This window comes from Ranitomeya imitator, chromosome 2 (genome assembly GCF_032444005.1).
Source record: "Ranitomeya imitator isolate aRanImi1 chromosome 2, aRanImi1.pri, whole genome shotgun sequence".
NCBI lineage: Eukaryota > Metazoa > Chordata > Amphibia > Anura > Dendrobatidae > Ranitomeya > Ranitomeya imitator.
In genome coordinates this window covers 89,121,053-89,143,956 of record NC_091283.1, presented here as the reverse complement: position 1 = coordinate 89,143,956, position 22,904 = coordinate 89,121,053, and positions in this window count along the sequence as shown.

The window sequence follows — 22,904 nt, the reverse complement described above, 5'->3', positions numbered from 1 at the left end:
TAGTCTACACTTCTGACAGGTGAAATTGGATTCTTCTTCTGGTCGATCTGTGAACATGTAGCACATGCTGCAGCTCACCATGTAGGTTGTCACATCTGCCATGTTGCTCCTAGATCCTGCTGACTTGCTGTGTGTTTTCCTTCTTGTGTAATCTACTCAGCCAAGCTCTCTTGCAATAATGTCCTACAGGCAAAAATTCGCGCGCCGTAAGGCGCGTGGTTTGGTGATGCTTTCGAAGCAGCTGGTCCCGGCTGTACCCAACGATCTTCTAGCTTAGGGAGACTTCGCTTCTCCCAGAAGGCACCTGGAATATGCAAATTAGCCTCCTGAAGCTTGAATCCCTGGTTTGGTGATGCTTTCGAAGCAGCTGGTCCCGGCTGTACCCAACGATCTTCTAGCTTAGGGAGACTTCGCTTCTCCCAGAAGGCACCTGGAATATGCAAATTAGCCTCCTGAAGCTTGAATCCCTGGTTTGGTGATGCTTTCGAAGCAGCTGGTCCCGGCTGTACCCAACGATCTTCTAGCTTAGGGAGACTTCGCTTCTCCCAGAAGGCACCTGGAATATGCAAATTAGCCTCCTGAAGCTTGAATCCCTGGTTTGGTGATGCTTTCGAAGCAGCTGGTCCCGGCTGTACCCAACGATCTTCTAGCTTAGGGAGACTTCGCTTCTCCCAGAAGGCACCTGGAATATGCAAATTAGCCTCCTGAAGCTTGAATCCCTGGTTTGGTGATGCTTTCGAAGCAGCTGGTCCCGGCTGTACCCAACGATCTTCTAGCTTAGGGAGACTTCGCTTCTCCCAGAAGGCACCTGGAATATGCAAATTAGCCTCCTGAAGCTTGAATCCCTGGTTTGGTGATGCTTTCGAAGCAGCTGGTCCCGGCTGTACCCAACGATCTTCTAGCTTAGGGAGACTTCGCTTCTCCCAGAAGGCACCTGGAATATGCAAATTAGCCTCCTGAAGCTTGAATCCCTGGTTTGGTGATGCTTTCGAAGCAGCTGGTCCCGGCTGTACCCAACGATCTTCTAGCTTAGGGAGACTTCGCTTCTCCCAGAAGGCACCTGGAATATGCAAATTAGCCTCCTGAAGCTTGAATCCCTGGTTTGGTGATGCTTTCGAAGCAGCTGGTCCCGGCTGTACCCAACGATCTTCTAGCTTAGGGAGACTTCGCTTCTCCCAGAAGGCACCTGGAATATGCAAATTAGCCTCCTGAAGCTTGAATCCCTGGTTTGGTGATGCTTTCGAAGCAGCTGGTCCCGGCTGTACCCAACGATCTTCTAGCTTAGGGAGACTTCGCTTCTCCCAGAAGGCACCTGGAATATGCAAATTAGCCTCCTGAAGCTTGAATCCCTGGTTTGGTGATGCTTTCGAAGCAGCTGGTCCCGGCTGTACCCAACGATCTTCTAGCTTAGGGAGACTTCGCTTCTCCCAGAAGGCACCTGGAATATGCAAATTAGCCTCCTGAAGCTTGAATCCCTGGTTTGGTGATGCTTTCGAAGCAGCTGGTCCCGGCTGTACCCAACGATCTTCTAGCTTAGGGAGACTTCGCTTCTCCCAGAAGGCACCTGGAATATGCAAATTAGCCTCCTGAAGCTTGAATCCCTGGTTTGGTGATGCTTTCGAAGCAGCTGGTCCCGGCTGTACCCAACGATCTTCTAGCTTAGGGAGACTTCGCTTCTCCCAGAAGGCACCTGGAATATGCAAATTAGCCTCCTGAAGCTTGAATCCCTGGTTTGGTGATGCTTTCGAAGCAGCTGGTCCCGGCTGTACCCAACGATCTTCTAGCTTAGGGAGACTTCGCTTCTCCCAGAAGGCACCTGGAATATGCAAATTAGCCTCCTGAAGCTTGAATCCCTGGTTTTAGGGTTTTTTGTAGACTGCATAGTTCTCTTTGCTATCCTCGCTCTGTCTAGAATATCGGGCCTCACTTTGCTGAATCTATTTCATTCCTACGTTTGTCTTTTCATCTTGCTAACAGTCATTATATGTGGGGGGCTGCCTATTCCTTTGGGGTATTTCTCTGAGGTAAGTCAGGCTTGTATTTCTATCTTCAGGCTAGTCAGCTCCTCAGGCAGTGCCGAGTTGCATAGGTAGTTGTTAGGCGCAATCCACTGCTGCTTATAGTTGTGTGAGGATAGATCAGGTACTGCAGTCTACAGAGATTCCACGTCTCAGAGCTCGTCCTATTGTTTTTGGTTATTGCCAGATCTCTGTATGTGCGCTGATTACTGCACGCTGTGTTGCCTGATTGCCAGCCATAACAGTCAACGTTGTGATAGATCATAACACTTTAGATTATTTTGAGTCTCCTAAATGTTTAACACCAAGATAGGCCAGGTTGTCTTTATTTTTTTCTAGCAACAATTTTTCTATCACGTTCAGTGGGAGTCTAAGAATGCTAGGTCTGATGCTTTGTCACGCTGAATGATTCAATTTCTCCTCCAGAACATCCTTCCTCAGGAAATAGTAATTTCTAAGATATCCTCAAAATTGGAGGCTAATATTTGTGAAGTCCAGTCATTGGCTCCTTCCACTACTCCTGGGTCTTAATTGTTTGTGCATGTTTATCTAAGATTACGTCTGTTGTGAGAGTTTCATGACTGTTGTATACAGCGGGGTAGATGTGGTACTTGATTAAATAAAATTTAACTTTTAATATTAGTATTTAAAAACCAATTTGGACAAGGCTAGGGTTGAGCGAAACGAGTCGGTCATTTTCATAAGTCGCCGACTTTGGCACAGTCGGGTTTCATGAAACCCGACCCGATCCCTGTGTGGGGTCGGCCATGCAGTACGTGACTTTCGCGCCAAAGTCGTGTTTCAATGACACAAAAAGCGCCATTTCTCAGCCAATGAAGGTGGATGCAGAGTGTGGGCAGCGTGATGACATAGGTCTCAGTCCCCACCATCTTAGAGAAGGGCATTGCAGTGATTGGCTTGCTGTCTGCGGCATCACAGGGGCTATAAAGGGGCGTTCCCGCCGACCGCCATCTTACTGCTGCTGATCTGAGCATAGGGAGAGGTTGCTGCCGCTTCGTCAGAAGCAGGGATAGTTAGGCAGGGTCCATTAACCCCCAAACCGCTTGTGCTGTAGCAATTGCCACTGTCCAACGCCACCTTTTGTTTGCAGGGACAGTGGAGGCTACATTTTTTTTCCTCAGCGCTGTAGCTCATTTGGCTGCCATAGAAGGCTCCCTGATAGCTGCATTGCTGTTTGTACACCGCTGTGCAAACCAACTGCTTTTTTCAAAGCACAAATCCTGTTGTTCCTTCCTTTCTGCACAGCTATCTTGTTTGTTTGTCCACACTTTTGACTTTTTTTGTGCAGCAGTCCACTCCTTTTTATTGCTGCCTGCCATACATTGCTGAGATTACTGCAGGGAGATAGTAATTGTAGGACAATTTATTCACTAGTCTCCCTGAATAAAAAAAAAAAGGTGCAGATTAAAATTGGCAAATCTGCATCAGTGGCAGTCCTGTGTATGGCATCTGTGTCTCATTTTCTGGCACAGAAAACATACAGTCTAACAGTGGGCCTGATTTCTTGCCAATTCTCCCAGAAATAAAAAAAAATAGTAGGAGATTAATATTGGCATTTGTGCTTCAGTGCCAGTCGTGTGTGCCATCTCTCTCAAATCGTGGGCCACAGAAAGCCTAGTGTCTGTTTTTTTGTTTTTTGTTTTTTAAATTCTCCCTGAAAACAAATAAATAGTGGGAGATTAATATTGGCATTTGTGCTTGAGTGCCAGTCGTGTGTGCCATCTCTCTCAAATTGTGGGCCACAGAAAGCCTAGTGCCTGTTTTTTTTTTTTTTTTTGGTTTTTAAATTCTCCCTGAAAAAAAATAAATAGTGGGAGATTAATATTGGCATTTGTGCTTCAGTGCCAGTCGTGTGTGCCATCTCTCTCAAATTGTGGGCCACAGAAAGCCTAGTGTCTGTTTATTTTATTTTGGTTTTTAAATTCTCCCTGAAAAAAAATAAATAGTGGGAGATTAATATTGGCATTTGTGCTTGAGTGCCAGCCGTGTGTGCCATCTCTCTCAAATTGTGGGCCACAGAAAGCCTAGTGCCTGTTTTTTTTTTTTTTTTTGGTTTTTAAATTCTCCCTGAAAAAAAATAAATAGTGGGAGATTAATATTGGCATTTGTGCTTCAGTGCCAGTCGTGTGTGCCATCTCTCTCAAATTGTGGGCCACAGAAAGCCTAGTGTCTGTTTATTTTATTTTGGTTTTTAAATTCTCCCTGAAAAAAAATAAATAGTGGGAGATTAATATTGGCATTTGTGCTTGAGTGCCAGCCGTGTGTGCCATCTCTCTCAAATTGTGGGCCACAGAAAGCCTAGTGCCTGTTTTTTTTTTTGTTTTTTTTTTTAAATTCTCCCTGAAAAAAAATAAATAGTGGGAGATTAATATTGGCATTTGTGCTTCAGTGCCAGTCGTGTGTGCCATCTCTCTCAAATTGTGGGCCACAGAAAGCCTAGTGTCTGTTTTTTTTTTATTTTGGTTTTTAAATTCTCCCTGAAAAAAAATAAATAGTGGGAGATTAATATTGGCATTTGTGCTTCAGTGCCAGTCGTGTGTGCCATCTCTCTCAAATTGTGGGCCACAGAAAGCCTAGTGTCTGTTTATTTTATTTTGGTTTTTAAATTCTCCCTGAAAAAAAAAATAAATAGTGGGAGATTAATATTGGCATTTGTGCTTGAGTGCCAGTCGTGTGTGCCATCTCTCTCAAATTGTGGGCCACAGAAAGCCTAGTGTCTGTTTTTTTTTATTTTGGTTTTTAAATTCTCCCTGAAAAAAAATAAATAGTGGGAGATTAATATTGGCATTTGTGCTTGAGTGCCAGCCGTGTGTGCCATCTCTCTCAAATTGTGGGCCACAGAAAGCCTAGTGCCTGTTTTTTTTTTTTTTTTTGGTTTTTAAATTCTCCCTGAAAAAAAATAAATAGTGGAAGATTAATATTGGCATTTGTGCTTCAGTGCCAGTCGTGTGTGCCATCTCTCTCAAATTGTGGGCCACAGAAAGCCTAGTGTCTGTTTTTTTATTTTGGTTTTTAAATTCTCCCTGAAAAAAAATAAATAGTGGGAGATTAATATTGGCATTTGTGCTTCAGTGCCAGTCGTGTGTGCCATCTCTCTCAAATTGTGGGCCACATAAAGCCTAGTGTCTGTTTATTTTATTTTGGTTTTTAAATTCTCCCTGAAAAAAAATAAATAGTGGGAGATTAATATTGGCATTTGTGCTTGAGTGCCAGCCGTGTGTGCCATCTCTCTCAAATTGTGGGCCACAGAAAGCCTAGTGCCTGTTTTTTTTTTTGTTTTTTTTTTAAATTCTCCCTGAAAAAAAATAAATAGTGGGAGATTAATGTTGGCATTTGTGCTTCAGTGCCAGTCGTGTGTGCCATCTCTCTCAAATTGTGGGCCACAGAAAGCCTAGTGTCTGTTTTTTTTTTATTTTGGTTTTTAAATTCTCCCTGAAAAAAAATAAATAGTGGGAGATTAATATTGGCATTTGTGCTTCAGTGCCAGTCGTGTGCGCCATCTCTCTCAAATTGTGGGCCACAGAAAGCCTAGTGTCTGTTGTTTTTTTTTTGTTTTTTTTTTGTTTTTAAATTCTCCCTGAAAACAAATAAATAGTGGGAGATTAATATTGGCATTTGTGCTTGAGTGCCAGTCGTGTGTGCCATCTCTCTCAAACTGTGGGCCACAGATAGCCTAGTGTCTGTTTTTTTTATTTTGGTTTTTAAATTCTCCCCGAAAAAAAATAAATAGTGGGAGATTAATATTGGCATTTGTGCTTCAGTGCCAGTCCTGCGTGTGTGGCATCTGTCTTATTTTGTGCCACAGAAAACCGAGTGTGTAACATTGTGCCTGATTTTCCTTGCAGTCTCACCCACCTATAAAGGGATATCTAAATCCTACAGAAGTTTGAGTTCACCTTGTAAGTTGTTTTACAGTAACAAATACTGTTACTTTGATTATAATTTTAAAACAATGAGGAAGTCTGGTGGAAGAGGTTGTGGCCGTGGGCGTTCATTGCCAGCTGGTAATGATGGTAGTGGTGGTGGAGCATCAGGTGGTCGTGGGAAAAACAATATAGCACCTAAGTCTCGAGCTGTGGAGCCAGGTTCGTCATCTGGCTACACAAGGCCTCGAACGCTCCCTTTTCTGGGAGTAGGAAAACCGCTTTTAAAGCCGGGGCAGCAAGAGCAAGTTTTGGCTTTCCTTGCTGACTCAGCCTCTAGCTCTTTTGCCTCCTCTTCTGAAACTGGTAAATGTAAAAGCAGCACGTCGTTAGTGGATGTTCACGCTCAGGGACAAGTCGCTCCATTGTCCTGTTCAGCAAAAACAACAACAGAGAAGGATGCGTCAGGCGACACAACGGATTACTCCATGGAGCTCTTTACACATACCGTTCCTGGGTTAGAAAGTGAAACAGTTAACAGGCCATGCCCATTACAAGTTGAATCGGACATGGAGTGCACAGATGCACAGCCACAGCCAGATTAGTAAGCTGTTCCTTTGACTCAGACCACAACATTGCCCTCGCAGTGTACTGATCCAGAATCAGACCCTGATGAGACTATGGTGCCCCGTCACGAACGCTATACCACCGGCTTACACGGTAACACAGACGAAGTTGCACATGAGATAGAAGAAGAGGTCATAGATGACCCAGTTGTTGACCCCGATTGGCAGCCATTGGGGGAACAGGGTGCAGGCGGCAGTAGTTCTGAAGCGGAGGAGGAGGGGCCACAGCAGGCATCAACATCGCAACAGGTTACATCCGCCGGGCCCGTATCTGGCCCAAAACGCGTGGCAAAGCCAAAACCAGTTGGAGGACAGCGTGGCCATCCGGTTAAAAAAGCTCAGTCTGCAATGCCTGAAAAGGTATCCGATGCTAGAAAGAGTGCAGTCTGGCATTTTTTTAAACAACATCCAATTGATCAGCGCAAAGTCATCTGTCAAAAATGTTCAACTACCTTAAGCAGAGGTCAGAATCTGAAAAGTCTAAATACAAGTGGCATGCATAGACATTTAACCACCATGCATTTGCAAGCCTGGACTAACTACCAAACGTCCCTTAGGGTTGTAGCACCCTCGGCCAATGAAGCTAGTCAGCAACGCTACATCCCTTTTGTCGCTGTAAGGCCACCATTTTCCGCACCACCTGCAGTATCTTTGCAGGTTTCGTTGCCAGGTCAAAGCAGTCAGGGTCAGGGAATCACCAGTTCCATAGTAGGAAACACTGCATCTAGGGCACCGGCAAGAATACCGTCTCCAACCGTCTCTCAGTCTGCCATGTGCACCGGCACCCCCGCTAGTTCCATGATCTCCAGCTCTCCAGTCCAGCTCACCCTACATGAGACTCTCGTTAGAAAAAGGAAATACTCATCCTCGCATCCACATACACAGGGTTTGAACGCCCACATAGCTAGATTAATCTCGTTAGAGATGATACCCTACCGGTTAGTTGAAAGCGAAGCTTTCAAAGCCCTGATGGACTACGCTGAACCACGCTACGAGCTACCCAGTCGACAATTCTTTTCGAGAAAAGCCATCCCAGCCCTCCACCAGCATGTTAAAGAGCGCATCGTCCATGCACTCAGGCAATCTGTGAGTACAAAGGTGCACCTGACAACAGATGCATGGACCAGTAGGCATGGCCAGGGACGTTACGTGTCCATCACGGCACACTGGGTGAATGTGGTGGATGCAGGGTCCACAGGGGACATCAATTTTGGGACAGTTGTGCCTAGCCCATGGTCTAGGAAACTGTTGGCTGTAGGCGTTCGCACCCCCTCCTCCTCCTCGTCCTCCTGCAGAAGCGAGAGCTGCCACTGTTGCACACCAGGTGTCCCATTATGGGGCAGCTACTGGCAAGCGTCAGCAGGATGTATTGGCTATGAAGTGTTTGGGCGACAACAGACACACCGCGGAAGATCTGTCCGAGTTCTTGCAGAAAGAAACGCAGTCGTGGCTGGGCACTATAGATCTTGAGGCAGGCAAGGTAGTGAGTGATAACGGAAGGAATTTCATGGCTGCAATCACCCATTCCCAACTGAAACACATTCCTTGCCTGGCTCACACCTTAAACCTGGTGGTGCAGTGCTTCCTGAAAAGTTATCCGGGGTTATCCGACCTGCTCCTCAAAGTGCGCGGACTTTGCTAGCATATCCGCCGTTCGCCCGTACACTCCAGCCGTATGCAGACCTATCAGCGGTCTTTGAACCTTCCCCAGCATCTCCTAATCATCGACGTTGCAAAAAGGTGGAACTCAACACTGCACATGCTTCAGAGACTGTGCGAACAGAGGCGTGCTGTTATGTATTTGTGGGAGGATACACATACACGGGCAGGCAGTAGGATGGCAGACATGGAGTTGTCAGGTGTGCAGTGGTCGAAGGTACAAGACATGTGTCAAATCCTTCAGTGTTTTGAGGAATGCACACGGCTGGTTAGTGCAGACAACGCCATAATAAGCATGAGCATCCCCTAATGCGTCTGCTGATGCAAAGTTTGACGCACATATAGGAGCAGGCGTCTGCAGCAGAGGAAGAGGAAAGCCTTGTTGACAGTCAGCCATTGTCTGGTGAGGGCAGTGTACAGGACGAAGTAGTGGGCGAACAGGAGGAGGAGGACGAGGAGGATGATGGGGAGGAGTATTTTTTTTAATGAGGAAGCTTCTCCGGGGCCACGGGAAATTGGTGGCGTGGCAAGGCGGGGTTCTGGTTTTTTGAGGGACACAAGTGACGTAGATTTGCCTGACACTGCCCCTCAACCCAGCACAACCGCAGATTTGACAACTGGAACATTGGCCCACATGGCGGATTATGCCTTACGTATCCTCAAAAGGGACCCACGCATTATTAAAATGATGACCGATGATGATTACTGGTTTGTCTGCCTCCTTGATCCTCGCTATAAAGGCAAATTGCAAAATATTATGCCACATGAGAACCTGGAACAAATATTAGCAACCAATCAACTCTTGTTGACCGTTTGATTCAGGCATTCCCAGCACACAGCGCCGGTGATCGTTCTCACACGAGCTGCAGGGGGCAGCAGACCAGAGATGTTAGAGGTGCACAAATCAGAAGTGGCGTTGGACAGAGGGGTATTTTGACCAGGTTGTGGAGTGATTTTGCTATGACCGCAGACATGACAGGTTCTGCAGCATCAATTCAACGTGAAAGGAGACAACATTTGTCCAGTATGATTACTAACTATTTTTCATCCCTTATCAATGTTCTCCCTCAACCGTCATTCCCATTTGATTACTGGGTATCCAAATTAGACACCTGGCCAGAATTGGCAGAATATGCATTGCAGGAGCTTGCTTGCCCCGCAGCTAGTGTGCTATCAGAAAGAGTATTCAGTGCTGCTGGTTCAATATTAACCGAAAAAAGGACTCGTCTGGCTACCCAAAATGTTGATGATCTAACCTTCATTAAAATGAACCACTACTGGATTTCAAATTATTTTGCCCCACCTTTCCCGGCTGACACCTAGCTTTCCAATGAAAAGGTCTTGCTTCTGGACTGCTCTGACTGAGTTTTCCAATCTCGTAATTTGCAGCAGCTGTTTGTCCAGCATACGACATGTTTACACCTCCCCAAATGGCCTAATGCCCCCCACGGGGCCGTGGTCTCGCCACTTGGCGCAAGCACCGGGGAGAGTGCCGTTTGTCTGAAGAGGTGAGTGTGCACGCTTTTGGTCGACGGCACTGCCACTGGGACCCTCATAGTACAATAAAGTGTCTCTGGCGGTGGTGGCATGCAACCAACCTCAGACACACCATTGTAACATGAGGGGCCCTGGGCCTGTACCGCCGGCCACAAGACAGTTTCCCCCCCCCAGCTCAAACAGTGCTCTACGATTTGCAAAATTATCTCTCACAGCTCCACCAATGTTTACTCTATGCGCTGACATCCTTCAATGCCTGGCACTGACAATACCAATGTGTTGACATGTATGATGCTACTTAAAATAGTCAGGGGCAGTGTCCTATATTTACACCAGTAAATACTTTGCGCCAAATTACTAGGTCTGAAACTCAGCAAAGGAGCCCACCCCTGTACCTAAGTATGCCACCCTTTTGTTTTTTGTTTTTGTTGTATTGCGAGACATTAACATCTATATATTTGTTGGGAGTACTAACTGTCAGACACTCATTACAATCGGCCTCCGCTGACAACACCAATGCTGCCTGTGTACCCCTGCAAGATAATTCCAAGTGCATAGAGCCTACTTTTGTTATGTTAGGCCTACTAAGCCTGTCTGCGGTCCCTCCTTCCAATAGTCCTCCACTGACCACACCACTGCTGCCCGTGTACCCCTGGAACCTATTTTAAAGTGCTTATAGCCTACTTTTGTTATGTTAAGCCTACAGAGCCTGTCTGCGGTCCCTCCTTCCAATAGTCCTCCACTGACCACACCACTGCTGCCCGTGTACCCCTGGAACCTATTTTAAAGTGCCTACAGCCTACTTTTGTTATGTTAGGCCTACAAAGCCTGTCTGCGGTCCCTCCTTCCAATAGTCCTCCACTGACCACACCACTGCTGCCCGTGTACCCCTGGAAGCTATTTTAAAGTGCCTACAGACTACTTTTGTTATGTTAGGCTTAAAAAGCCTGTCTGCGGTCCCTCCTTCCAATAGTCCTCTGTTATGAACTGGTGGTTTAGGAGCAACATGGGACGAGCTCTGAAGGAGGTGGTACCTGTACTGACCGCAGTTCCTAAGCTCAACACAACACTAGAAGTAGCCGTGGGATGCTCCTGTCACTCCCCAGGCACCTCGTCACAGCCTAAGAACTAACTACCCCTAAAAATAGAAACAGGAAAACTATCTTGCCTCAGAGAAAATCCCCAAAGGATAGATAGCCCCCCACAAGTAATGACTGTGAGTGGAGAGGGAAAAGACATACGTAGAATGAAACCAGGATGTAGCACAGGAGGCCAGTCTAGCTAGATAGATAGGACAGGACGGAATACTGTGCGGTCAGTATTAAAAACTACAAAAATCCACACAGAGTTTACAAAAATCTCTACACCTGACTAAAGGTGTGGAGGGTAAATCTGCTTCCCAGAGCTTCCAGCTTAACTGAATTAATCCATACTGACAAGCTGGACAAAACATAGAATGCACAGAATGAATAAGTCCACAATATGTGGACAGAAAAGAGCAAAGAAAGGACTTATCTTTGCTGAACTGGTCAGGATATCAGGGAAATCAAAGAGAGATGTGAATCCAACCAGGAACCATTGACAAGTGGCACTGGCTGAAGGGAAGAGCCAGGCATAAATAGCCGAGCAGAAAGACAATCAGTGGAAGCAGCTGCAGACTGCTAAATCCAAGGAGCAGCCATTCCACTTAAAACCACCGGAGGGAGCCCAAGAGCGGAATTCACAACAGTCCTCCACTGACCACACCACTGCTGCCCGTGTACCCCTGGAAGCTATTTTAAAGTGCCTATAGCCTACTTTTGTTATGTTAGGCCTACTAAGCCTGTCTGCGGTCCCTCCTTCCAATAGTCCTCCACTGACCACACCACTGCTGCACGTGTACCCCTGGAACTTGTTTTAAAGAGCCTACAGCCTACTTTTGTTATGTTAGGCCTACAAAGCCTGTCTGCGGTCCCTCCTTCCAATAGTCCTCCACTGACCAGACCACTGCTGCCCATGTACCCCTGGAACCTATTTTAAAGTGCCTACAGCCTACTTTTGTTATGTTAGGCCTACTAAGCCTGTCTGCGGTCCCTCCTTCCAATAGTCCTCCACTGACCAGACCACTGCTGCCCGTGTACCCCTGGAACCTATTTTAAAGTGCATACAGCCTACTTTTGTTATATTAGGCCTACTAAGCCTGTCTGCGGTCCCTCCTTCCAATAGTCCTCCACTGACCAGACCACTGCTGCCCGTGTACCCCTGGAACCTATTTTAAAGTGCCTACAGCCTACTTTTGTTATGTTAGGTCTACAAAGCCTGTCTGCGGTCCCTCCTTCCAATAGTCCTCCACTGACCACACCACTGCTGCCCATGTACCCCTGGAAGCTATTTTAAAGGGCCTACAGCCTACTTTTGTTATGTTAGGCCTACTAAGCCTGTCTGCGGTCCTTCCTTCCAATAGTCCTCCACTGACCACACCACTGCTGCCCGTGTTCCCCGGAACCTATTTTAAAGTGCCTACAGCCTAATTTTGTTATGTTAGGCCTACTAAGCCTGTCTGCGGTCCCACCTTCCAATAGTCCTCCACTGACCACACCACTGCTGTCCGTGTACCCCTGGAATCTATTTTTAATGGCCTACAGCCTACTTTTGTTATGTTAAGCCTACTAAGCCTGTCTGCGGTCCCTCCTTCCAATAGTCCTCCACTGACCAGACCACTGCTGCCCGTGTACCCCTGGAACCTATTTTAAAGTGCCTTCAGCCTACTTTTGTTATGTTAGGCCTACTAAGCCTGTCTGCGGTCCCTCCTTCCAATAGTCCTCCACTGACCAGACCACTGCTGTCCGTGTACCCCTGGAACCTATTTTTAAGGGCCTACAGCCTACTTTTGTTATGTTAAGCCTACAAAGCCTGTCTGCGGTCCCTCCTTCCAATAGTCCTCCACTGACCAGACCACTGCTGCCCGTGTACCCCTGGAACCTATTTTAAAGTGCCTACAGCCTACTTTTGTTATGTTAGGCCTACTAAGCCTGTCTGCGGTCCCTCCTTCCAATAGTCCTCCACTGACAAGACCACTGCTGCCCGTGTACCCCTGGAACCTATTTTAAAGTGCATACAGCCTACTTTTGTTATGTTAGGCCTACTAAGCCTGTCTGCGGTCCCTCCTTCCAATAGTCCTCCACTGACCAGACCACTGCTGCACCTGTACCCCTGGAACCTATTTTAAAGTGCCTACAGCCTACTTTTGTTATGTTAGGTCTACAAAGCCTGTCTGCGGTCCCTCCTTCCAATAGTCCTCCACTGACCACACCACTGCTGCCCATGTACCCCTGGAAGCTATTTTAAAGGGCCTACAGCCTACTTTTGTTATGTTAGGCCTACTAAGCCTGTCTGCGGTCCTTCCTTCCAATAGTCCTCCACTAACCACACCACTGCTGCCCGTGTTCCCCGAAACCTATTTTAAAGTGCCTATAGCCTAATTTTGTTATGTTAGGCCTACTAAGCCTGTCTGCGGTCCCACCTTCCAATAGTCCTCCACTGACCACACCACTGCTGTCCGTGTACCCCTGGAATCTATTTTTAATGGCCTACAGCCTACTTTTGTTATGTTAAGCCTACTAAGCCTGTCTGCGGTCCCTCCTTCCAATAGTCCTCCACTGACCAGACCACTGCTGCCCGTGTACCCCTGGAACCTATTTTAAAGTGCCTTCAGCCTACTTTTGTTATGTTAGGCCTACTAAGCCTGTCTGCAGTCCCTCCTTCCAATAGTCCTCCACTGACCAGACCACTGCTGTCCGTGTACCCCTGGAACCTATTTTTAAGGGCCTACAGCCTACTTTTGTTATGTTAAGCCTACAAAGCCTGTCTGCGGTCCCTCCTTCCAATAGTCCTCCACTGACCAGACCACTGCTGCCCATGTACCCCTGGAACCTATTTTAAAGTGCCTACAGCCTACTTTTGTTATGTTAGGCCTGCAAAGTCTGTCTGCGGTCCCTCCTTCCAATAGTCCTCCACTGACCACACCACTGCTGCCCGTGTACCCCTGGAAGCTATTTTAAAGGGCCTACAGCCTACTTTTGTTATGTTAGGCCTACTAAGCCTGTCTGCGGTCCCTCCTTCCCTTCCAATAGTCCTCCACTGACAAGACCACTGCTGCCCGTGTACCCCTGGAACCTATTTTAAAGTGCCTACAGCCTACTTTTGTTATGTTAGGCCTACAAAGCCTGTCTGCGGTCCCTCCTTCCAATAGTCCTCCACTGACCACACCACTGCTGCCCGTGTACCCCTGGAAGCTATTTTAAAGGGCCTACAGCCTACTTTTGTTATGTTAGGCCTACTAAGCCTGTCTGCGGTCCTTCCTTCCAATAGTCCTCCACTGACCACACCACTGCTGCCCGTGTTCCCCGGAACCTATTTTAAAGTGCCTACAGCCTACTTTTGTTATGTTAGGCCTACTAAGCCTGTCTGCGGTCCCACCTTCCAATAGTCCTCCACTGACCAGACCACTGCTGTCCGTGTACCCTGGAACCTATTTTTAAGGGCCTACAGCCTACTTTTGTTATGTTAAGCCTACTAAGCCTGTCTGCGGTCCCTCCTTCCAATAGTCCTCCACTGACCAGACCACTGCTGCCCGTGTACCCCTGGAACCTATTTTAAAGTGCCTACAGCCTAATTTTGTTATGTTAGGCCTACTAAGCCTGTCTGCGGTCCCACCTTCCAATAGTCCTCCACTGACAAGACCACTGCTGCCCGTGTACCCCTGGAAGCTATTTTAAAGGGCCTACAGCCTACTTTTGTTATGTTAGGCCTACTAAGCCTGTCTGCGGTCCTTCCTTCCAATAGTCCTCCACTGACCACACCACTGCTGCCCGTGTTCCCCGGAACCTATTTTAAAGTGCCTACAGCCTACTTTTGTTATGTTAGGCCTACTAAGCCTATCTGCGGTCCCACCTAACCAATAGTCCTCCACTGACCAGACCACTGCTGTCCGTGTACCACTGGAACCTATTTTTAAGGGCCTACAGCCTACTTTTGTTATGTTAAGCCTACTAAGCCTGTCTGCGGTCCCTCCTTCCAATAGTCCTCCACTGACCAGACCACTGCTGCCCGTGTACCCCTGGAACCTATTTTAAAGTGCCTACAGCCTACTTTTGTTATGTTAGGCCTACTAAGCCTGTCTGCGGTCCCACCTTCCAATAGTCCTCCACTGACTAGACCACTGCTGTCCTTGTACCCCTGGAACATATTTTTAAGGGCCTACAGCCTACTTTTGTTATGTTAGGCCTACTAAGCCTGTCTGCGGTCCCTCCTTCCAATAGTCCTCCACTGACCAGACCACTGCTGCCCATGTACCCCTGGAACCTATTTTAAAGTGCCTTCAGCCTACTTTTGTTATGTTAGGCCTACTAAGCCTGTCTGCGGTCCCTCCTTCCAATAGTCCTCCACTGACCAGACCACTGCTGCCCGTGTACCCCTGGAACCTATTTTAAAGTGCCTACATCCTACTTTTGTTATGTTAGGCCTACTAAGCCTGCCTGCGGTCCCTCCTTCCAATAGTCCTCCACTGACCAGGCCAGTGCTGTCCGTGTACCCCTGGAACCTATTTTAAATTGAATAGAGCATCCTTTTTTTATTGTAGGCATACTAAGTCTGTCTGCGGTCCATAATTGAAATTGTCCTCCACTGACCAGAGCAATGCTGCCTGTGTACCCCTGTAACCTTTTTTAAACTGCATTGAGCCAAATTTTTTGTTCAAGGCCTACTACCTGTGTCTGTCTGCGCCATTCAATACAGCTGTCCTTCTCTTAAAAAAGCTGAGCGTCAATAGGAATTTGAAAACTGCATTGGTGCTATTTCGGTAGGGCCTACTAACGGTGTCTGCCGCTCCAAGGTGTTCTCCAGGTTGCCTCTCCATAGATTCTATCTTCTAGCTCTCGTTAAGTAGTTGTTGAAACAACACTTCATTAGGCCTACAAGTTGGGTCTGGGTTGTAGAGACGGTGTCTTCCGCTCCAAGGTGTTCTCCAGGTTGCCTCTCCATAGCTTCGATCTTCTAGCTCTCGTTAAGTAGTTGTTGAAACAACACTGCATTAGGCCTACAAGTTGGGTCTGGGTTGTAGAGACGGTGTCTGCCGCTCCAAGGTGTTCTCCAGGTTGCCTCTCCATAGCTTCTATCTTCTAGCTCTCGTTAAGTAGTTGTTGAAACAACAGTGCATTAGGCCTACAAGTTGGGTCTGGGTTGTAGAGACGGTGTCTTCCGCTCCAAGGTGTTCTCCAGGTTGCCTCTTTATAGCTTCTATCCTATAGCTCTCGTTAAGTAGTTGTTGAAACAACACTGCATTAGGCCTACAAGTTGGGTCTGGGATGTAGAGACGGTGTCTTCCGCTCCAAGGTGTTCTCCAGGTTGCCTCTCCATAGCTCCTATCCTCTAGCTCTCGTTAAGTAGTTGTTGAAACAACACTGCATTAGGCCTACAAGTTGGGTCTGGGTTGTAGAGACGGTGTCTGCCGCTCCAAGGTGTTCTCCAGGTTGCCTCTCCATAGCTTCTATCTTCTAGCTCTCGTTAAGTAGTTGTTGAAACAACACTGCATTAGGCCTACAAGTTGGGTCTGGGTTGTAGAGACGGTGTCTGCCGCTCCAAGGTGTCGTCCAGGTTGCCTCTCCATAGCTTCGATCTTCTAGCTCTCGTTAAGTAGTTGTTGAAACAACAGTGCATTAGGCCTACAAGTTGGGTCTGGGTTGTAGAGACGGTGTCTTCTGCTCCAAGGTGTTCTCCAGGTTGCCTCTCTATAGCTTCGATCTTCTAGCTCTTAGTTGTTGAAACAACACTGCATTAGGCCTGCAAGTTGGGTCTGGGTTGTAGAGAAGGTGTCTGCCGCTCCAAGGTGTTCTCCAGGTTGCCTCTCCATAGCTTCGATCTTCTAGCTCTCGTTAAGTAGTTGTTGAAAAATCACTGCATTAGGCCTACAAGTTGGGTCTGGGTTGTAGAGACGGTGTCTTCCGCTCCAAGGTGTTCTCCAGGTTGCCTCTCCATAGCTTCGATATTCTAGCTCTTGTTAAGTAGTTGTTGAAACAACACTGCATTAGGCCTACAGTTGGGTCTTGGTTGTAGAGACGGTGTCTTCCGCTCCAAGGTGTTCTCCAGGTTGCCTCTCCATAGCTTCGATCTTCTAGCTCTCGTTAAGTAGTTGTTGAAACAACACTGCATTAGGCCTACAAGTTGGGTCTGGGTTGTAGAGACGGTGTCTGCCGCTCCAAGGTGTTCTCCAGGTTGCCTCTCCATAGCTTCTATCTTCTAGCTCTCGTTAAGTAGTTGTTGAAACAACACTGCATTAGGCCTACAAGTTGGGTCTGGGTTGTAGAGACGGTGTCTTCCGCTCCAAGGTGTTCTTCAGGTTGCCTTTCCTGAGCTATCTTCAGGCTCTTGTTAAATAGTTGTTAAATGGAACAACTGCATTTGGCCTACTAGTTGGGTTGGGGCCTACTAACAGTGTCTGCCGCTCCTTGCTGTTTTCCTGGTTTCCTGTCCTGAAATTCCATTTTCAGGCTCTCGTTAAGTAGTTCTTAATGTTATATTGCATTTGGCCTACTCGTTGGGTTGGGGCCTACTATCGGTGTCTGCCGCTCCTTGCTGTTCTCCTCCACTGAACAAAGCTGTGCCGCCTGTTTACTACTGTTGCCAATTTTGAACTGCATTTAGACTACTTACTGATTTGGGCCTACTCTCTGTGTCAGCCTCTCATTACAGTTGTCCTCCACTGCAATGCCCCCTGGTTAGTCCTGTTACCACTTTTGAACTGCATTTAGTCCACTTTATTCTTTGGGCCTATATCTGTTTTTCCTCCTCATCCTGCCCATTGCCCAGCCAGTGATAGATGAGTCTGCTGGTACATTGACCCATAACGCAACATTCCCCGTGCACGCTACACAGCAAGATTGTGACCCTGCTGAAAGTCAGGTTCTTCTTCCCGTATACCATACCACCTTACACGGGGACAAAGAGGAAGGTGCAGATGAAAGTGCAGGTTCCTTCATCAGGTGGGGGGAGGAATACTCTTTGGCGACGTCACTGGCACAGGGCCCCTCATAGTACACAAAAGTGTCGCTGCTGGTGGGAGGCACCCCCGCCGTGCAAACACAATGCCGTACTTTGAGGGGCCCTGTGCCAGTGCCCATGCCAACGAGTGGGCCCCCCTGCTTGCTCAGGATCACAGGACTTGCAAAGTTGAAATACTTACCTCTCCCTGCTCCACTGCCGTGACGTGGTCCAGATTTCCTGGGCCCACTAAATACTTGTACCAGCCCTAGCCCCCACAACTTTAGCCAAATGACCCCCAATTTCCAATGCCTTACTATTATTATAAGGTAAATTAAGATTGACAAGCTTCAGTAACAAGAATGGATGTTTTTGCCATTAAAATGGGCACTGTACATGTTTTCCTGGCCTCCACTCACTGCCGACAATGCCCCCCCATTGACTTGCATTGGGTTTCGTGTTTCGGTCGATCCCGACTTTTCGCGATAATCGGCCGATTCCACTCGACTCGACTGTTGAGATAGTCGGGTTTCGCGAAACCCGACTCGACCCTAAAAAACTAAAAGTCGCTCAACCCTAGACAAGACCAACAGAACAAACACTAATTACAAACAGTACCAGATAACAATATACACCCAAAATTGCATATTCACCTTTTATGGGTGTATCAAAAGAATTACTCAAATGAATTCCCAAGTCTCTCAACCAGTAGACTCTTACAATTTGAGCAATAATAGCAAAGCAGTGACCTTTGGCCTCATGCAATTATTCTCTATACTCTCAATGAACAGAGAATCTATCTGTACCACATAGGTGTCATATAATGTATGGCGGACATGAACAAAAAAGACATCTGCTGAAATAATGGAACAGTCTTACCCAGATGCATATGCATAGGTTCCTCCTGGTCTCTCTCGGACGGCTCCAGAAAGATGCTTTACATTGATCCCAAAAATGTGTGGAAATGGGTGTGCCTCAGTCCCCGTAAAATTGAGAACCCACCATTAGGATACTACAGCATCAAAGGTTATCCCCGTGGCCTCCCATGAGTTTCAAGACTCCAACGTGAGTGGTCGCAAAAAGGTCACTGCTGCACAGAATGCTTAATGTAGTCTTTTTGTTGGCCATCCATGCTTAATGATATTAAGGGTTTTGTGAGATTTGTGATAACCTATCGGCCGGGTATTTGGCTTCATTGCTTATTCTAGAAAGACTGTGGACTCAGTTGTCAAAGGATTTCATAATTTATCTCCCTTTGTCTATTGGGAATACAGTCATTTTGATGATTGTTGACTGACTTAGTAAACAAGCTTGCTTTGTTTCATTATCAGGGTTATTTAATGGGGAGATGTTTGTCAATTTATTTATAATTCGTGTGAGAGTGCATGGAATTTCTTTGAGCATTGTATTCGATAAGGGGTTGCAGTTTGTCTCCAAGTTTTGTAGTGTTTTGTAAGAAATTAGGGATTGACTTGTCTTTTTTCTCTGCTTACTATCCTGAAGCCAATGGTCAGACAGGGAGGACAAATCAGTCATTGGAACAAATTCTAATGTGCTTGTTGCGGCTCAGCAACTCTCTGTGTCTTCCAAAAATATAAAATTGATAGTGTCATCAGCGAAGTTAAGTTCTAAGTTTATTAGTCCATATGGGATTTAGTTAGTAGTTAACCTGATGGCCTTCAGATTAAAGCTCCCTCCATTTTTTACATTCCAAATGTATTCCATAAGTCACTGTTTAAAAAAATGTGTCCCTTTGGTTTTGTCTCTTTAATGTCCACCTCTAACGCTTTCTGTCAATTACAGTTTGGAGTTTGAAACGCAAAAGATTGTTGATTCTTGGAAAGTCCATAATTCCCTCCAGTTCCTTATTTATTGGAGAGGTTAAGGACCGGAGGAGAGACCCTGGGTTCTTGCCCTAGCTAAAAACACTGATCGTCTGGTCAGGGCCTTCCATCATATGTTTACTGGTAAACATGATATCCGGTTGTCCCCCCTCCATAAGAGGGGCTACTGTCACTATTCTTCCACTCAGCGAGTGATTGTTTTGCTGTCCTATGTAAATTGGGTCATGCTGAGTTTTCAGTGTTTTAATTGACAGGTTGGCTGTCTCATCTTGTGATGGGCGTGCTGAGCTGTCATTGCCCAGCAGTCCAATGTGGAACTTGGAGGTGCGCTACTTCATCCAGGTATTCTCTGCTCTGGAGATTGCCCAAGCTGTTTCACTGAGCTTTTTGCCTTTTTCTAATTCTGTTGTTCTGTGTTCTGATCTTCTGCTGCCTGACCCTTGGACTGTGTGTTAGGCATCAGGATTCTCCCTCTGCACAGGAGGAATCCTAAGTCATGTCTTCTTTTGCGGTCTTTCATTCAGTCTCGGCCGCAGTGGATCCTGCTCAGCAGAGACGTCGGTCTCAGCATCTTGCTCAGACTCGAGCTGTGTGTCTGGCTGCTGCTTGTTCAGCTATAGCAATCAGCATTAGACAGCAGCGAGCAGACGTTCCTGGGACTAAGTCCAGGATTTGCCCTTTTGAGCATGCCTGTGAAATGACCACTCATTAGTGGCCAGCAGTCAGGTGCTTAGGTCCTCAAGCAAGTCTGGATTGGTCCACTAGCAAGGTCCTGGCAGACTGGGATCTATAAAATGATCTCACGGCGGCACGGCCTTGGCTAATAGTCCATGACAATGTGTGTGCATTTGTGAATGACTCTGGTGCAATAACCTAATGATTCCCTACCCTCTGGTTGTGCATAACTACTAGGGTGTTTGGAGTCAGAGTCAGCACCAGGTAGTGGCATCGCTAGGGCGATGCCGTGCCCATTGTTTGTCCAGTTAGGCTCTAACCCCAGTGTTCCAGGAGCTGAGCTTAGGATCTCACAAGCACTAAATCTGCTGTGTCCTTTGGCAGTTAACAGGGAAAAGCATCCTTTACGTTGTTGGAGCAGCTCTGTGGTTAACAGAGTTTGCCACTGTTCACACTGGGTGACATTTAACCCATATGTTTTCGGTGCTCACCTGCTATCTTGTTCCACCATTGCTCAGCAGCAGAGGCCATCTCTGCATGGTGGACCCTGGTTACGAACGCACCTTACTATTACATTATATTTGGTGCGTTTCCACCAAACCTAATATTATACAAGCGCCAGGGTCTGGCTAGTAATGGCACACGAGCTGCATCTGCAGCTGTACATCCAGCAGCTGGTGGCCAGGTTGTCTGCTCTCGATTGCGCGACCTCCGCTGTGGATGTTACTGCAGTGGCAGCTCAAGCAGCTAGTGAAACTGCATCTAGTATGTCCACTGCCACCCCTGTTCCTGTACATGACTTGCTATCGCCTGTAAATTTATCAGGCAGCAGGAGATGGGATAACCATCTCCTGCTGCCTGATAAATTTACAGGCGATAGCAAGTCATGTAGGGTATTCATGAACCAGTGTGCAATACACCTAGAGCTGCTGGCTGCATGTTTTCCCTCAGAGCAGTCTAGAGTGGGGTTCGTGATTTCACTCTTGTCTGACAGGGCATTGGAGTGGGCTACACTGCTGTGAGAGTGCAGTGTCTTGTGGATCCTGAGGGCCTTCTGGGAGAATATTGGGATGGAGCGATTCATGTGAGGGTAGATGTGGTTGCTACTACTGGGGTGCCCGCAGATCTAACCTCTCTCAACAAACACTATTGGTCTTACGTGGACATGTTCTCCAAGAAAGCTGCGGAGACTCTTCCACCTCACCACCCCTATCACTGTCCTATTGATCTCTTGCCAGGGTCGAAGCCTCCCCAGGGTTGAGTCTATCCATTATCTCTTCCGGAGACGAAGGCTATGTCCCAATATATTAAGGAGAATTTGGTAAGAGGGTTAATTAGGAAGTCATTGTCTCCTGCAAGGGCTGGGTTCTTTTTTGTGCAGAAGAAGAATGGGGAACTATGTCCATGCATTAACTACAGGGGTCTTAATACAATAATCGCTAAGAACAAATACCCTTTACCCCTTATTTCTGAGCTTTTTGATAGGCTGTGGTAAGCGAGAGTTTTTACCAAACTAGATGTTAGGAGTCGAGTTTCCTCTGCTGCACAGGGGGAATCTCGATCCGTCTCCGCTGTGGTCTCCCATTCTCCTCCAGCCGCAGTGGAGCCTGCTCAGCAGGGACGTCGATCCCAGCGTCTCGCTCAGTCTGACTCTGTGAGAAGAGTTACTGCTGCTTCTCCAGCTTCTGCCTTTAAAGCCAATACTGGTCAGCAGCGAGTGGACTTCTCTGGGACTAAGTCCTTGTCTGCGCACACTGAGCATGCCCAGGGCAAGATCTCCCGTTGGAGATCGAGGGTCATGTGCTCAGACTCTGCAGCGCATTCTATTGGTCCTCTTGGCAGGTCTTGGAAGGGCAAAGTTTCTGTGGCCGCTTCCTGTCCTGCAGCTATATAAACTGCGCATGACCGCACGGCCATGCGCTAGTGTACAACTTTATACGTGTGTTTGTTGTGAGTGCAAGTCGTCCTTTAAATACCCCTACCCTACTGTATGATTGTTCGCGTATGGTGTATGGCTGCTATCTAGCGCCCGACTTAACACTCAACGTGTCACACACGTGTCAGCGTCCTCTGCTGTGACCGCCAGTGCGGCGCCACGCGCCTGTGTGCGCTTCCTGACCCATGTCTGGGTACTTAGTGGTGCCTGCCAGCACGGCACAGTTTGCACTTCGGTGCCTCTATTGTATATACTTTTCACACCCAGTTGTGGTGTAGTGCCAGCAAGGGTCTAATCGGACTACTATCCCTGTTGGGGTCTAGTTCGCTGACCACTTGCTCGCGCTCTATGTGCGGTACCGCGATCCTGTGACGCAACAGGATCGCTTTCTTCACGCTGGGTGAGGTTTAACCCACGCGTGTATACTTATGAGTACCGCCATATCGTCTGTCATGTCCTAGCAGCAGGTTTCACCTGCACGGTGGACCCCGGACTGCGAACGCATCCATTACATCTCTCTTGGTGCGTTCCGCCAGTCCTAACATTACACTAGCGCCAGGGTCTGGCTAGTGATGACAGACATACAGCAATCTCTGCGGCATATCCAGCAGCTGGAGGGTAGGTTGGCGGCTCTCGAGAGCGCGACCTCAGCTGTGGATCTTACTGCAGTAGCTGTACAGGCTGCCAGCGTGGCTGCAGCTACTATGTCCATTGCCACCCCTGTTCCGACATTATCTCACCTCCCGCTG